Source organism: Acinonyx jubatus, chromosome F2 (assembly GCF_027475565.1).
Source record: "Acinonyx jubatus isolate Ajub_Pintada_27869175 chromosome F2, VMU_Ajub_asm_v1.0, whole genome shotgun sequence".
Lineage (NCBI taxonomy): Eukaryota > Metazoa > Chordata > Mammalia > Carnivora > Felidae > Acinonyx > Acinonyx jubatus.
The window spans coordinates 56,978,747-56,994,907 of record NC_069394.1 but is presented as its reverse complement, the minus strand read 5'-3'; the positions used below and the strand labels follow the sequence as shown (position 1 = coordinate 56,994,907).

At 36.9% G+C, this 16,161-nt stretch overlaps 1 pseudogene; it reads left to right on the top strand.

The window, feature by feature from the left end:
• Positions 1-12,076: 12,076 nt before the first annotated feature.
• Positions 12,077-12,545, top strand: LOC128312902 (60S ribosomal protein L23a-like; annotated as a pseudogene).
• The last annotated feature ends 3,616 nt before the right edge of the window (positions 12,546-16,161 follow it).

Below are 16,161 nucleotides of genomic sequence, written 5' to 3'. Positions count from 1 at the left end.
ACGGCCTTTATAAACATTATCTCATTAAATTTTCATGATACCCATGAAAACGTGGTAGTATTATCCCTATTTCTACAAATAAGAAAATAGAGAATCACATGACTAGTAAAGATTTGAACCCAGAATAGATTGTCTACAATGCCTGTGACTTTCCAGTTATATTGACAAGGCCCCAAAATAAGTCATTTCCTAACAAAAAGATTTTAGATATGGGAAAGGCAAATATCCTCTATTACTACACTATTTTATTATTAATAATAGTAACAGCTAACACTTAGAGCGATTACATTGTTCCTGGTACTAAGTGCTTTGCTTTCATCAGCTTACTGAATCCTTATAACAATACTAACAGATGTGTGCTATCACGACCCCCCCCCCCCCATTTTATCATGGACGATAAAAATGAAGCACAGATTGTTTAGGAAATTGCCCAAGTTGCTCAGCTCGTAGGTACCCAAACCAGACAAATTGCGACACTGGGCCAAAGTCTGTGCCCTAAATAATGAAGACTACTACATTACATTGGAACATGTTCATGTGCTTCTCTCTCCCCTGAAAGTAAGCACCCTAAAGTTACTAGTGTTCTTATTCATTTGTGCGACCACAAAAGCTGCAGCATTGTTTAAAAACCAGTAGATGCTTAGTAAATATTTGCTGAACTGAACTGACTCACCAATGCCTACTGTTCACACATATATTCAAGATGGACTCTTTTTCAATGTTTTAATTCTAAAAAGAAGAATAAGCAAGTGTTAACCACTGTGTGCTGAAATTCAGCCACATAGGTCCTATGCTTGCTCACCCAAATTAAATCATAATAATCATAATATAGTTTTGTATAAATATGCGACAACTGGGCAAAAAAAAGAAAGGAAAATTCATAACTTGCATTTTGGCTACCCTCATATTTCTAGTTTACTTACAGTTTTGTCCATCCTATTTTTTTACCTAGAAAAATGGCAGTTTCACGTGGTTCAGCCTAATATGCAACTGAGTGTCAGCTTTTACACTATACTTGGATTACCAGCTTATAATACAAAGCACCATGTTATGCTAAATTATACAATTTGATCTTTCTTTAGTAATTCAAAAAGCATATGAAGATTCTATGGGAGCTTCATATACCTCTTTCCCAAAATGTCTGTTATTGAAACTATTGTAAGCAAGCAATCCAACATTTCTAGTTATTCTAATGCTGTCTTGATTTTAGAAAGTGGAAATTTACTTTATTGTACATGTCTTTTAGTATTGATACATAGATACACATCTTGCATGGTTAAAATTGTACCCTCTGCGAGTTAATTCAGAGGCCCAAATGTAAGCACTGGCAATCAAGAACATCATGTAGTCTGGCAACATATTTTGGAACATATTGATTCCAAAATATCTAGGTAAACAAAAAGAATTCATCCATATGTTCTTGTGTTTTCTTTCCTAACAGATGGCATGCTTGAGAATAAATAAAAACAAATGCCTTAAATCAGAAGAGTCCTTATATTTATATCTCAGTTTTGGCTAACGATATGAATATAAAAAAAATTATTTAATTTATGTATATTTAAAATAAAATACAAGAAAACCCACAGCAAATTGTAATTGATTATGAAAAGGAGGAGAAAGCCGCAAAGTTGAGGTTACATTTTAGGATCCACTTTTTCCCTTCTTGTTCAATGGAAAGCATGTTAATTGTTTTGTGATGAACTCAAGCTACCATTCTGATGAACATGTCATGTTTGAAAAGCCACATTGAGATACTTCTTAGGAGACAATTTTGCAAAATATTTCAGCCTTCGTTGCAATACACTAACAGCGGTCTTTGGTTTTTCTTATCGTATTTGTGCATAATGTCATCTTTTTTATTGCTGTTCCGGTGATCAGATACCAGAACAGATACATGAATACAATGATTAGCAAGGCAATTGATATTTACATATTATGTGACCCTTGCTCAAGTGGCAGGACATTTTCAAATGACTCCAGGGTGTTCTAAACTGGTTATTTCTGATAACTGGTTCGAAACTGTTGGCACCACTATACTTAAATAGGTAAGAATGACCACCAAAAATAGCTGCTGGAAAAACCAACGCAGTGCTGCATGCTTATGAGTGCAGAAAGGTTTCCAAGGAAGGTAGAGATTAGGAGTAACCAGTGGAGATATCTCCCCCTCTCATCCTGTCCTTCCTCCCCAGCACCACAATCTGACTTTTTGTTTGTTTGTTTTGCCAAATTTGAGACCTGAAGGGCAAATGCTGGCAGATGAGACAGACAATACTGGCAGAAAGGCGAGGACAGTGGCGTGTTCCATGGGGATCAGTCAGCGCTACCCTCTGAGCTCCATCCGTGTGGACTCTGCTATCCTCAGATTCCAACTCCTCACAGGGCTGGCTACAGCATGACTGCTTTGATGTAGGGGTTTGAGCGCATGCAGGACATAATCACAGAATGGATACTCTCTCTCTAGAAGAACTATAGGAATGGATATGTTAATGCTATATGAACAAAGCCCCAAATTTTAGAAGTCAAAAGTGTGGTTTGTCCCATGTAATCGTAGATTAGGGATCTCAAAGTAAGTGCTTAAGTAAAAGTACTTAATACCAAGTAAAATCAACTCCCTGAGAGTCATCCACTTTTATAAAGGAAGGATTATTTATCCAAGTTTTGAAGTAATATCATAGAATTAAGTGTGTGTGTGTGTGCGCGCATTTTTTTTCAACGTTTATTTATTTGTATGTGCGCGCATTTTTTTAATTTCTCAGAAAATTTACATCCTATTTTGGCCAAATTCACTACCAAGCAAAAGACGCTCTCTTTTATGAATAGAAAATCCTGACTTAAGACATTTTATCTCTTTCAAAAGCAACCATAGACAAACAAGTGGTAAGCCTTAAGGAAGGGAAGAGGTGGGAAGGGATGTAAATCAGAGGACTTTGACAATCACTGTCTTCAGACCTTGTAAATTACAGTGCTAACTCTACTGTTGGGAGGAGGAAGCAGTATCAAAATCACCTGGGAGCTCTTTTCAAATTATAGGCATGGCATCATTGTCCCCGCCTTCCTACACCATTCCTGTGGGAAACTATTATTAATAAAAGGTATGTTACATCACTCAGGTGTTTGGTGTGTATGCGCGGGGGTGTGGGCAGGAGAGGGTGGTTTGGGAATTGAGAATCCCCAGAGATGATACTGAAATTCCAAACACTGTGATTTGCAGGTTAAGACCATTTTAAAATGAGACTCTAAAGCAGAGTTCCTCAACTGTGGCACTCCTGACACTTTAGCCCCCTTTGTTGTGGGGGCTGTCCTATGTGGTGTAGGATAATTCACAGCATCCCAGTCTTCTACCCACTAGATGCCAGTAGCTACCCACCCTTCTTTCCACCCAGTCAATACAATAAAAAAAATCCCCTGCTCTTGCATTGCCAAAGTACCCCCCTTAGTGTGCATCATGCCCATTAAATTCTACTAAGCTAAAAATGTATGAGATGTAAAAAGGGGAAGGAATGTGGATTTGAACCAAGCAAGAGAAATCTTAATAAAATATATACTACCAAAATTAGAGAGCCAGATAATTATTGGGATATCAGATTCAGGAACAAAGGGTTCTCTCCACCAGTAGCAATGGATTTTGTCGGTATTGGAAAAAAGCAAGGAAGCATGGTTGCCTCAGTTCTACGCTAACTTAGAGAGGAAAGGGCTAATTCGAGGACACAAAGGTTGTCTCTCATGTAGAAGAGGAGTGCCCACTTTCCCCTGAAGAATGTGCTCTTTGTCCAGTAAAAAAGAAAAAAAAAATTTAAATCTTTTTTCCCAACAAGATAGTCATTGTGAAGATGTATATAATGTTTTGTGTGGGAACAGACCCCACACAATACCATATTGAAAACAGTCTTGCCCTAGCAAGACACTGACTGGGTCATGGAAAGTTTTTGATGTACCTAGTTTTGTAAAGACTGTCCACCAAAAAATGCTCTTCAAGAGCCAAAATCCTTGGCGTAATTTCCTTATATTTACTATTACAAACTGGATTGAGTTTTGAACAATTTATAAAAGAAAAACTACATATAAAACTGAAAAGATGCACAGCTTCACTAGAAATTAATACAGCAAAACATAAACAGCATTAAAATCTGATTTTCACCACCTGTAAAATCGGAAAATGGCATATTTCCCGGAAACTAAGTCATCAATTGTAAAACATAATCATGATTTTATGTATCATGGAGAAAGTGAAAGTGCTACTGATTTCATTATTACATGTCTATTATAAAATCATATTCACATTTCAGAGCTACTAAAAATGGGGGAAAAGTATATCTAAGAACCAATGAAATCTATGCATGTAAAATGTATATGGTTAAATATTTCCAAGGGTATAGAGAATAGACATTCTCCTACAATACTTGGTACTGATTTTGGAAAGAAATCTGACAGGAGAATCAAAATAATAAATCCATATACTCTATGACAGCAATCCAATTTTCAGAGATTTCTCCTACAAAAATGCAATCATTAGAGTTTAAAGGTATATCTGCAAACATACTTAATGAAATGCTATGAAAATGGCTTTAAGAACTTAGAAACAAATGCCTACCAAAAGATGTGGGAATACATACATTTCAGCATAACATGGTAATTCTAAGCAGTCATTAAAAAAGTAAGTTAGCTTCCTATATACTACTTTGGGAACTGTTAATAATATTAAATATAAGCAAGGTACAGAACAAGGGTATTGCATCAACCTTTTTTTCCTATAAAGACAATTTCAGATGTTGTTAAAAGACCTTTTTTATTCTATATACGTCTACATTTAAAAAAATCTGTTAACAATTTTATAACAATAAATATAGAATCAAATGCAAGAAGGAGGACAGAAGAGTGAGTATAGTATGGTACATCCAACTTCATAGGATCATATCTACACACATATACACTGCAAAGTTGTGGACACCTCTTGAGGGGACCTAGGAATCTGTAACAGTGCTCCCATTGTGTTGGAAAAAGAGGGAGACTAGAAAACAGAAGAGAACGTGTGATTCTTTATATATATTTTTATACAGAATGTAAATAAGTAAAAATTTTAACTGGTGTACAGTTTTTCATTTTTTAAAAAATACATTTCTTTATCTCCCTTTGTTTATGTAAGTCTAGTTACATAACTTCAGATATCTTACTACCTACTCTCCCTTCTGGTTGGATTTACACTGTCAGGTAAGAGCAAGGAGTTGTAAGCAACCCAAGCAAAAGCAGAGCTGCAATGTCTGGACTCCAGCACCCGAGTTCAAATCCAACAAACATGGCTCAGCCAGTGTGACCTTGGGCAAGTCACTTCCTGGGTGCCATTTCATATATATTGATTCATTGAATTCTTATTCCAATGGGTAAGCTTGTTATTATTGCCAAAGATGAGGAAATAGAGGCACTACCAGAAATCAAAGCATCCTGCTGCACACTATTAAAAAGTTGGAGATGTGAGACAAGGAAAGCAAGTCCTCTTCTCACCTAGAATGGTTCCTGGTCCGTGGAAAGTGTGGCTCCCATCATCCTCTGAGGAGGAAATTCTGAGCCTTGGTGTATGGTTGGGATTCAATAAGTGTGTTGAATGAGTGATTACCAAAGACCCAGGTTCACTCTGAAGCCCACGGAAAATACAAGATTGACAGAGTGACTAATATCTGAACAACTAGATTTATTTAGGTCTTAGGTTTAGAGTTTGGAACTGAGACCAGATAACTTCCCTTTAATATACAGGCAGCTCTTAAGGTGCCTTAGAACAGCCCTGGGGCGGTGGGGCAGGGAGAGGTGGGAGAGTCCGTTTATCTTCCAAGAAAGTGTTTTAATTCAAGCTCCTGATTGTGTAAGCATTTCAGTTGTATTATTAGCAAGGAAAGACCACTTGCAACTTGCGTTTATTCAGCAGCTTCATTAATCTCCCGATACTCCCTCAAGACACGATTTGTTATCGCCACGGAACTATCCATAAAACTGAGGTTCAGAGAAGTTAAGTAACGTGCCAAAGATCACATAGCTAGTAAGACAGGACCAAGATTCAAACCTTCGTCCACCTGACTCCAAAGCCAGCACTTCTGCACAAAACACTGTGACCTAAGAGTACTAATCCAACGTCAACATGCCTACCCTGGTTCCCCAATTACAGCTAGATCAAGTTATATCTAGATCACCTAAGACCCACATTAATACAGATTTCAAGCCTCATTTCAAAACTGCTGAATCAATCTTCCTGGGAGAGAGGCCCATAATCACTGTTTACAGCAAGCTGCTCAGGCATAAACTATTAAAATGGCTAAAACTTCCAGACAAATGGTATCCTTTCCTCGTGGTTTATACACATTAATGATATATACACACAAAATTTTTATACACACATAAAACTATGACTATTTTATGTTCTATTTACCTACACATATACAGTAATTAGAATTACAGGTATAGAACAAATATACCTGGCTGTATTTTTTAAACTAGAAATATAGAATTTGTACATTCTATATTTTTCAGTGAATAAAAAAAATATTCGACAATATAATATGTCAGGGAAAGTGGAATTGATATTTTCATGTGGAAATGTGTGTATTTTATTTTGCACTGCTGTTGGATGGGCTGACAATGGGCCAGGAAAATACAGAGGTGATTTAACATGTAGCCAGAGCTTGGTCATTTGATTATCTTTATTTCTACCATTCAGCTAGAATATAATTAATAGATCACGTAAACAGTACTTTTAAAAATAACCCGTGGTACCCTGAAATGCCCATGATGCTTTCACAAATACCAAATTCCCCTTGAGAACACCGTTTGCTCTGCCTTGCAGAGCACTGCGTACTCTCTCTGAAAAGCTTCACATCCTAGATGGCAACAGCCCCTCAAATCTATAGCTGAGCTTTGTGTGTATAAAATGGAAAGTATCACTGAAAATTAGATAATTGCATTGAGTGGCCATAAATTGTACATTAAAAAAAAAAAAACCTATTTTTTAAAAGTATTTTGAGGCCAACAGCTCCCTTTAATGCCCCTGGGCAGTATTTTCAGAACTCATTTGTTTGAGGGGTTTTTAATCTGAGGACATTGAAAAGTTACACCCGCTGTGCTGTCGTCAATCACGCCAGGAGGAAAAATAGTGGCATGATTTGTTATCTGTTATTCCCCTTGCTGTGGTGACTGACTCCCAGTGCCAGCTCTGTCCTTAAGGCCATCACTTATAGGGACCACTGTCTGTCAAAACCACAGCCAACTTTAAGGGCTGCCTTTGTTGGAGCAGACAAATGAGTATGACCTTTAACAATAAAATAGGCACCTACTGAGAAAGATGAAACAGCAGCTGAAATTAAGAACACCATATAGCCATTTCAAACACTTGAGAAAAGTTAGGAGTTGAACTAAAACTTAATTATAAGAGTAAATGTGGGTGGACGTTGTCAATAATGAAACAGACATGGTCAGAAGTATCGATTTGCCGCCTGAACTAAAACTTCATCCAGGAATCATCCTACCTTTCATTAATAATGAATAGTATTGATGGGGTTTATTTAAAAGTCGGGGGAGGGATTAAATTATGATAGCTCAGGTTGATTATTTTTCTGGGTGCAGAGCTAGACAATTTGTTTATGAATATTCTAGAAGGGCAAAGGCGAAAAAAATAAGAACACACTAAACCTTTGATTTACAGTAATAGCTACTTCAAACGATCTGCAGCAAAGTGCCTCCGCCTGGATGGGTATTGGCTGTGAACTGGCCATTGATATTTTGTAGTGTTTCAAAGCTTAGTGTAAGCATTCCAGGCACTGCATTGTAAAGACCGCAGCACAGTTTGTGGTTTTGAAAGGCTCTTGTAACCCAACCTGGCAAGTGGTCAGTGGAGACTACATTTTACAGAGAACACAAATCAATCTTATTGAGCACTTTTCAAGTAATATAATATTCTGCCTGTGACAATAATGAAATTAGTCTATGGATTTTGTTTAAATATTGAAATGCCATTTGAATATTTAATGAAACACAGTACTTTATAAATATGTATATTTGTGTGGTTTTTATAAAAATTATGTTATTGATTTTTACAGAGACATCATTAGGAATAATATTAAAATCCCCTTTTTTCAAAATCAGTTATATTTGTTAATTCAGCAATACCTGTTTGAGATAGTTAAAAAGCTAATGGATTTCCCACCTATAATTCTATCACCTCTTATTTGATGGATATTTGGGTTACTCACTGGTATTTCCAGTTCTCGTCCTTTAGTTTAGTGGTCTTTTAACTTCCCTGCCCGCCCCCCTTAATCTTTGGCCAATGAAACATAAGTGGAGGTAATGTGCCATTTCCAGATGAATGAATTTATTTACGCCAGTGAGATTTCAGGCTGTCTCTTCCCTTGCCATGGGGAAAAAAAAAAAAAATGAAGGCAAAAGCCTCTACTGAGATGTTGGGGAATTTGGATCACTACGAATGGAAGACAGATGCCTATAGGGTCTCAATGACTCCTGTGAAAGAGAAATATTTAATATTTGTTCAAATTCATTGAGACCTTGGAGTTATTTGTTACCACAGCATTGCCTAACTTATCCTGACTAGTATATTCTAAGCGTGTTTTTTTTTTTTTTCCAAACTATCAAAACACAATACTGTCATGACTTCTTTGGTATGATCTATTTATGTATATGTGTATATGCATCTATGATTTTTTTAGCATGGGATATTTTGGATGCGATGTGTGACTTTTCTATTTTCTCTGACAGCTAGGTCCCTAGCACCACTTATCTGTGTACTTTATGACTTTCACTTGAGTTGGTCTGCCTCATAACTCTTCTAGCCCAAAATAAAATCAGAATCTCTTTCAAAAAGAAAGGATCTAAGGTCTGGGTTCTAATCCTAGAATTGGCTGCACCCGTAATAAGTCCAGGGTTCACAATATCACCTCTAGCACAGAAGTGTACATCCTCAAAAGTACACAGAATTTTTTATAATCAAAAGCCTGCACCAATGTAAAGGCCCAGGTTTTTAATAGGTTTGGAGTTTCAATTGTAACCTCACTCTGAAGTGGTTCTCCTTTCAGCGTAGGGTTAAAAAGCTTTGACAAAGCACCGCAGGGAACATTGGATTGCCCTCACCTGCATTGTACCTAGCTTGGGATGGATAAATACAGTCTCATTCTCTAATGTTCCCGACTGCCTCTAGGAACACTAAATTTTAAGAGAGAAAAACATGAATCCTGTATTTCAAGAGAGGTAGAACTAAGCCATTGTTAACTCCCCTTAAAAAGGATATTCAGTGGCCAGTTCAGTTTGCCCCTGAGACACCTAAAGCTGCATTAAGTACTTGTGAAGGTGAAAATCCACTGGGAACCCAATTCCAGTGTTTAAACCTCAGCGTGAATAGTAGAGTTCCTAGCAGGGTGCACTTTTACATGTCGTTATAAGCAGATTCAAAACTTACTGTATGCGCTCGTGGTAACACTATTTCTATTAACCTATAGCTAACCATAGTCTTCCACAAGATGAGCGATCAAAATATCAAGCATTACATAACCTCAGTCAAATTAAAGGAAAAAAGATGAAGAGCATCTGAAAATCAAGGGTCTGTGCACTATAGGTCACATAGACAATGTTTGAATGATAAAATATAATAGATTTAAACATTTAAAATCTATATGTTCTGTCTTCCTACCAAATATGGCATGATATAAATTCTCCAAATTTATTTTTAAATATATTGATATTTGCTGTTGGTTAGATCATTTGTTGCTATTAAATATCTTCCTCAGATAGGCATTTTATAAATGTTACAAATAACTACTTGGTACCAGAAAATAGTTCAGAATTTACTCTGAACATGATAATTAGCGAACACGTTATTTTATTTTATTTTATCCATTTTATTTTATTTTATTTTATTTTATTTTATTTTATTTTTTTAATGTTTATTTATTTTTGAGAGAGAGAGAGAGAGAGAGAGAGAGAGAGAGTACAAGTGGTAGGAGGGGCAGAGAGAGAGGGGCAGACAGAATCAAAAGAGGCTCCAGCCTCTGAGCTGTCAGAACACAGTCCAACGCCGGGCTCAAACTCATGAACTGAGAGATCATGACTTGAGCCAAAATCAAACGCTTAACCTACTAAGCCACCCAAGTGCCCTTATTTTATTTTATTTTATTTTATTTATTTTATTTTTGAACATATAATTTTAAGTTAATATTATAGATACACGTGTATTTATTTATTTATTTATTTATTTAAGAACACATGTCTGAAGGTAACTAGTTTTCAAAGATTTGAATTACTTTGCATGAAAAGTAAAGAGTCAAGCTTCCTCCTCTGTGTTATGCTTATTCTCTATTCTTTAAGCTTGTATTTACACAGCTTAACAATGATTTTACTAGAAATTACTGAGAAGTCTGCATTTCATTCAATATTGCTTAGCAAATGTGATGTTATTCCGCTTTAAAGTCAGTTTTAAACATAGCATCTTGATTGCTATTTGACAGTAATAGGTCAAGCATGAGATATTTTAGATCCTATTAAAATTTTTCAGGTCAAGCAAAGGTGACAGAAAAATAACCATTACAGGATCTTTATTGTATATGATAGGACCACAAATAAACTTTGCATCCCTATTCCCAGTGTGTCCAGACTTGACTGAAAGCAAAAGGGTGTGCTTTCCTATTGATTTTCACATGTTAAGCTAAGAGGCAAAATAACCCCAGCTCATTAAAGGTGCCAGTGTGGTGGATGATTTGGCGCCTTTTATCTTCTGAAAATAAAATCAGCTAAATCTGAGACATATGGTGTGGCTGTTAATGGAGAAACAGCACAACTAGAAGTACACATTCCGTGGACCCCGGTTTCTTACGTATTTATGGCCCTGCCCATTTATTCTTACACTTCAATGTGTCCAATCTGCAGAAGGGAGATTTACTCTTGATCAGCGGCTTTGATACATTGCTTTCTCCCCACCCCTCCCCCACCCCCGCCAACAGCTGTACCACTTCCAAAGTTTGGCAAGGATTCCTAAATGTTATTTGTGAAAAAGTACATCTTTTTGGAAAAAGGAATCTATGAGAACTTTATGAATGGGAATATTTCAAAGCCTGCCCGTGAAGGATGAGTGCTACATCTAGCCCTTGAGGAGACTAGGATGTAGTTTTAATTTTTTTGAAAATTTACTATCAAAAACCAACCAAACAAACCCCCTTCATTCATATAAAAATGAATGACTAGGACCATTTTCCCTCAAATGTCATATTCAAGGAATGTCTCCCCATTCCTAAAGGGTTCCTGCATTTTTCTTTCCTTTTTTGTGAGGTCATTTATCTCTGTCTCCATTCCATACAAACTTATTTTACAAATTATACTTTTTGTGTCACACATTTCAGAGAAAGAAGATGACCCATGAGTAGATGGGGAAACATTCCTTGAAATGATATTTTAGTTAAAGAATATGAGATCATTGAGTAAACTAAAAGCTCCCAGCACAAATTAGTTCGAATTTTTAAAGATATTTCAAAGTTAAAAATTCTCATTTATGTTCCTAAGTCACAGATTGCTCTCATTAAAAAACAAATATATTTTTCATGTTTAACCTCAAGATAACTGGGAAAAAAAGGATTTCAATAATGATTATTTTATTTTATTTTTCCAATTTATGGGAGCTTCTTTAAGAAGTTATTTACATTAGTAACCTTAAATTTCACAACTCTCTCTCCTAGCATCTATCTTTTCAGCATCATTCTCTCCTCATCCTATCCCTACCCTACGCCCAGATCAGTGCTCCAATATCTGTCTACACTAAGGAGGTGATTTCTGTAAAAGTGGTAGTGAATAGGTTTGTTAAAAGGTGTGGGTGATCCTAATTCAGAAAAAATAAGTTGCACTATAGAAATGTAAGTAAAAAAGACATTTCAAAGAAATATACAGTGAAGAGACTTTATAGAGCCCTGCGGACAGATAACAACAATGCAAAAATCCAATTATTTCTATCGTAACCACCACTTTTCTCCTTTCTTATACTTCTCACCTCTTGAAAATCATAACCCAATCCTCGTTTTCATAAAAGGGTGCTTTCATGAAGATGGTGCCAAAGGTGAAGAAGGAAGCCTCTGGCCCTCCCAAAACCCAAGCCAAAGCAAAAACTTCGAAGGGGAAAACGCAGTGCCAAACGGCATCTGGAGTCAGAAAAAAAAGATCCGTGTGTCACCTACCTTCCCAAAGCCTGAGATACCGCACCTCTGAAGGCAACCCAAATACTATATCCTGGAAAGAGCGCCCCCAGAGGAAGCAGGTCTGACCACTAGGCCATCAAGTTCCCCCTGACTACTGAGTCAGCCATGAAGAAAATAGAAGACAACGACACACTTGGGTTAATTGTGATTGTCAAAGCCAACAAGCACCAGATCAAACAGTCTGTGAAGAAGCTCTATGACATTGATGTGGTCAAGGTCAGCACCCTGATCAAGCCTGATGATGAGAAGAAGGCATATGTTTGACTGGTTCCTGCCTAGGGTGCTTTGGGTATTGCCAACAAAATTGAGATCATCTAAACTGAGTCCAATGGGCTAAATCTAAACATATATATATGTTTTGTTTTGTTTTTTTTTTTGCCACACACACACACACACACACACACACACACACACCGCGCTAACTGGAGATATTTTCGTGCATAACCAAAACACAATTCTGAGAGGAACCTTTTCCGAGGCCTCATGACATAACCCTTGGATGTGAATTTCACATATGGGACACAGAGACAAAATCCAGGTTCTTTCATGCCAGGGAAGATTTACCTGATTAAATATTGAGACCTAATGTAGAGACTGCTGCTTCCTTTAACATGGTAATAATGGTCAAGAAGTTACCTTCTGGTGCTTATGAAATGGATGATTTTTAAATACTTTTAAGTTTTAAAACTCTGATTCTAGTCAACAACCGGTGCTTAAAGAATCACCTAATCTCAGTGCTCAAAGGAATCTTCAAGGTCATCTTTAACATATCACTGAAATTCAAGAAAACACCTGAAGACCTAACGGGATCATCACTACGACTTTGAGATAATGCATAGCTCAAACTTTCTCCCAACCAGATTGAATGGGTCAGACAATGAGGCAAATGACATAAAATTACTTTAAAAACTAGACACATTGTTTTCACAATTGACTTTTTTAATGAAAATATACAGAAAATTTTGACATGTGTTAACTACTTATTATAGCAAAAATCTTAGATAAAGAAGTATTAAAAGTCCTTTATCCAATTCTTTCCTGTCTAGATCCTGTCTTCTAGCTAGAACTAACACCAAATAACACCGAGTCCTTTCCTTTGTGCATCATTGGTAAGTTCTAAATCTTAAACTGGGCCCTATACTTGGTTTAAAAGAAAAAAAAACCTATTATAAGATTAGCATAAATGATATACACAAAATGACAAGAAGCCATGAACCACCTGCTTCATATTGACAGCCTCAAAGTTCTGTACATGCTCCCTTGTTTTAGAACACCAAGAATTTTTGTTTGGACTTTGGAAAAAGAACAGAACCTTTTCATCCCCTGGATTGGCTTTAGAATTCTATCATGATTAAATATGTGTTATAAACATTCCACTGGGAATTTGTTAATGACTTAGGTCTGGCATAAATATGGAAGAAGGATCTTGTCACTACTGTTCCCCAAGCCCCTTAAACAAGCTACAAATTTGCATGAAGGTGAAGCACTCTTTGTGCAATTATTTCATTTTAGTGCATTTAATGAACACTGCTCCTATCCAAAAAGGATTTGAATCAGTGCATATAGAAGAACAATTTTTAATTGCTTGGGTGAGAGAGAGTGGGTAATAAGGATCCATTGAGAAATAAAATAGACACTGGCATACACACTATCTAGAATTTTTTTTAATTCATTATTTTCTGAAACTCAGACATGAATTATGTATTAGTGATAAAAAGTATTTATTTTTTATTTTTTTTAATTTATTTTTTTTAAGTTTATTTATTTTGACAGAGACAGCACGAGCAGGGGAGGGGCAGAGAGAGAGGAAGAGAGAGAGAATCCCAAGCAGTGAATAGCCTAACAAGGGGCTCGAGCCCATGAACTGAAAGACCATGACCTGAGCCAAAACCAAGAGTCAGATGGTTAACTGACGAAGCCACCCAGGTGTCCCATACAAAGTACTTTTTAAATCCATCTTCAGTATTAATTGATATATATGTAATTTTAGAATTAGGTTAACGAAATAATGTAATTAACATGTTTACACTGAGTTTGGCTTATAGGGCTCAATAAGAATAACACACTATTATCATTAACATACTATTTTTCTATAAGGGTAGAAGGAAATCATTGCTGGCCAAATGCAGAAAGTTTATTCGAACAGCTGAAAAGAAAAGCATATTCATTACCAGAAGTAAGCATGGTGTTGTTTTTTAACCAAATACTTACAATGAGAAATAATAAATGAAAAATGATAATGATATTGAGTTCATCCTCACAACAAGCTTATGAGGAATCTAATACAAATATATCCATTACAAGATTAATGAACTAAACCATAGCTCATTCCCAAAGGTCTACTGATCATATACTGGAGAACTATATTAAAATATGTACAAATCCAAATCATCTTTATTCAAAATATCCTTTCCAATTGTTCTACCAGAGCTCTGAAAATATCACCATTTTTAGGTACAATGACTCAAACCATGGCATAATCCTTACTTGCAGCCTCCTTACCCTCCACCTAGAGAGATAGTGTCAAAAGTTTTTTTGAGGAAGGACTTGGTGTCAGAATGACACCAGTTTGAACCTAGTCTCTGTGGCTTATAAACTCTGGGAGCAGAGGCAGGCTGTTTAACTCCTCAGCTATCCTGATTTCCACCTATAAAATGGGCACAAGGCCACCCACGTCATAGAGTTTAAATTTAAGATGAAAACTGAGAAAACATGCACAACTCTTAATCCTGGGGCACAGGAGATGCTCCATAAAATGTAACTCTGTTACTATTAATTAATTCTCCAAAATGTCTCAGAGCTGCTATCTCTTTCTTGACATGGCTAACCCCCAGTTTCATCCTAAAGGATTGTTATAATAATTCAAGAAAGAGATGATTTTGTACCTGGAGTTTTGAGGGATCTGATTCCCTTTTCACTGACTACATCCCCTGGGACAGGGTTGCTTTAACAGGCTAGGATTCTTTTGCTCCCCATCCGACACTGTGTCTGCTTTGCTTTGCAGCCCTGTTGGCCTCTGCTACAGCCACCAGGTCACTCACTAGGACTGAGCAAGAATGCTCATCAGTCACACTCCCTTCAAGAGGATAATTCTGTGTGAAGAGGGGTAGGGGATTGCGTGGGGTAGTGAATCCCAGGAGAAAGAAAAGATCCTAAAGCAGCCCAATCCCCTGCAAGGCCCATCCTTTTGTTCTCAGTCCCCTGTGAAAAGGTTGTTCCGAATAACACCTAGAAGCATGCATGCCTGCCTTCATGCTGTCCCTGTGCAGGTAAAGATGTCAGGTTCCCTGCCGTAATGAAACTTGGCTACGGTTTCATTCCCATTCTGGACTTCCCTATTGCCATTAATCAATTTATTCAGATTGCTATTTATTTATGAGTTCATTCACACAAGTATTGAGCATCTTCCCAGTGCTAGAGGTCAAGGACAGGGTCTGAGGGCTCATTATGTAAGTGGATAGACAGGCATCTAAATAATTAACATAACACAGCGGGACAGTAGAAGAACAAAGTGTAGAAGTAACAATGAGAAACATTGAACTGGAAGGTTGGGGTGGAGATTTGGGCAAATATCCACTAAGGAGTTGGAAACTTTTGAGCTGACTGTTCAAGATTAACCCAATGTTCTCAAAGTTCCCTGACCCCTGAAAGGCTTCCAACCTCCCTCAGGCTCAGCTAGCCTGTAACAAGCCTAAATGAGAGTGTTTCCTCGACGGACAAGTGAATGAATAAGGGAATTGAGTTTCGATCTAATCGGGGAGGGCAGTGTGAATTTTTGTTTAACCCTCTGAGCAAACAAAGTAGGAATGCATGTTTGGGGTAGATGATGGAGATCATGGGAAATCTCCTTCCCCCTCTCCTGAAGTGCTCCAACCTCAGCAGCTCTCTAATAATTAATATTAACAAAATGAATTATTTTTTCTTTAGAACACGA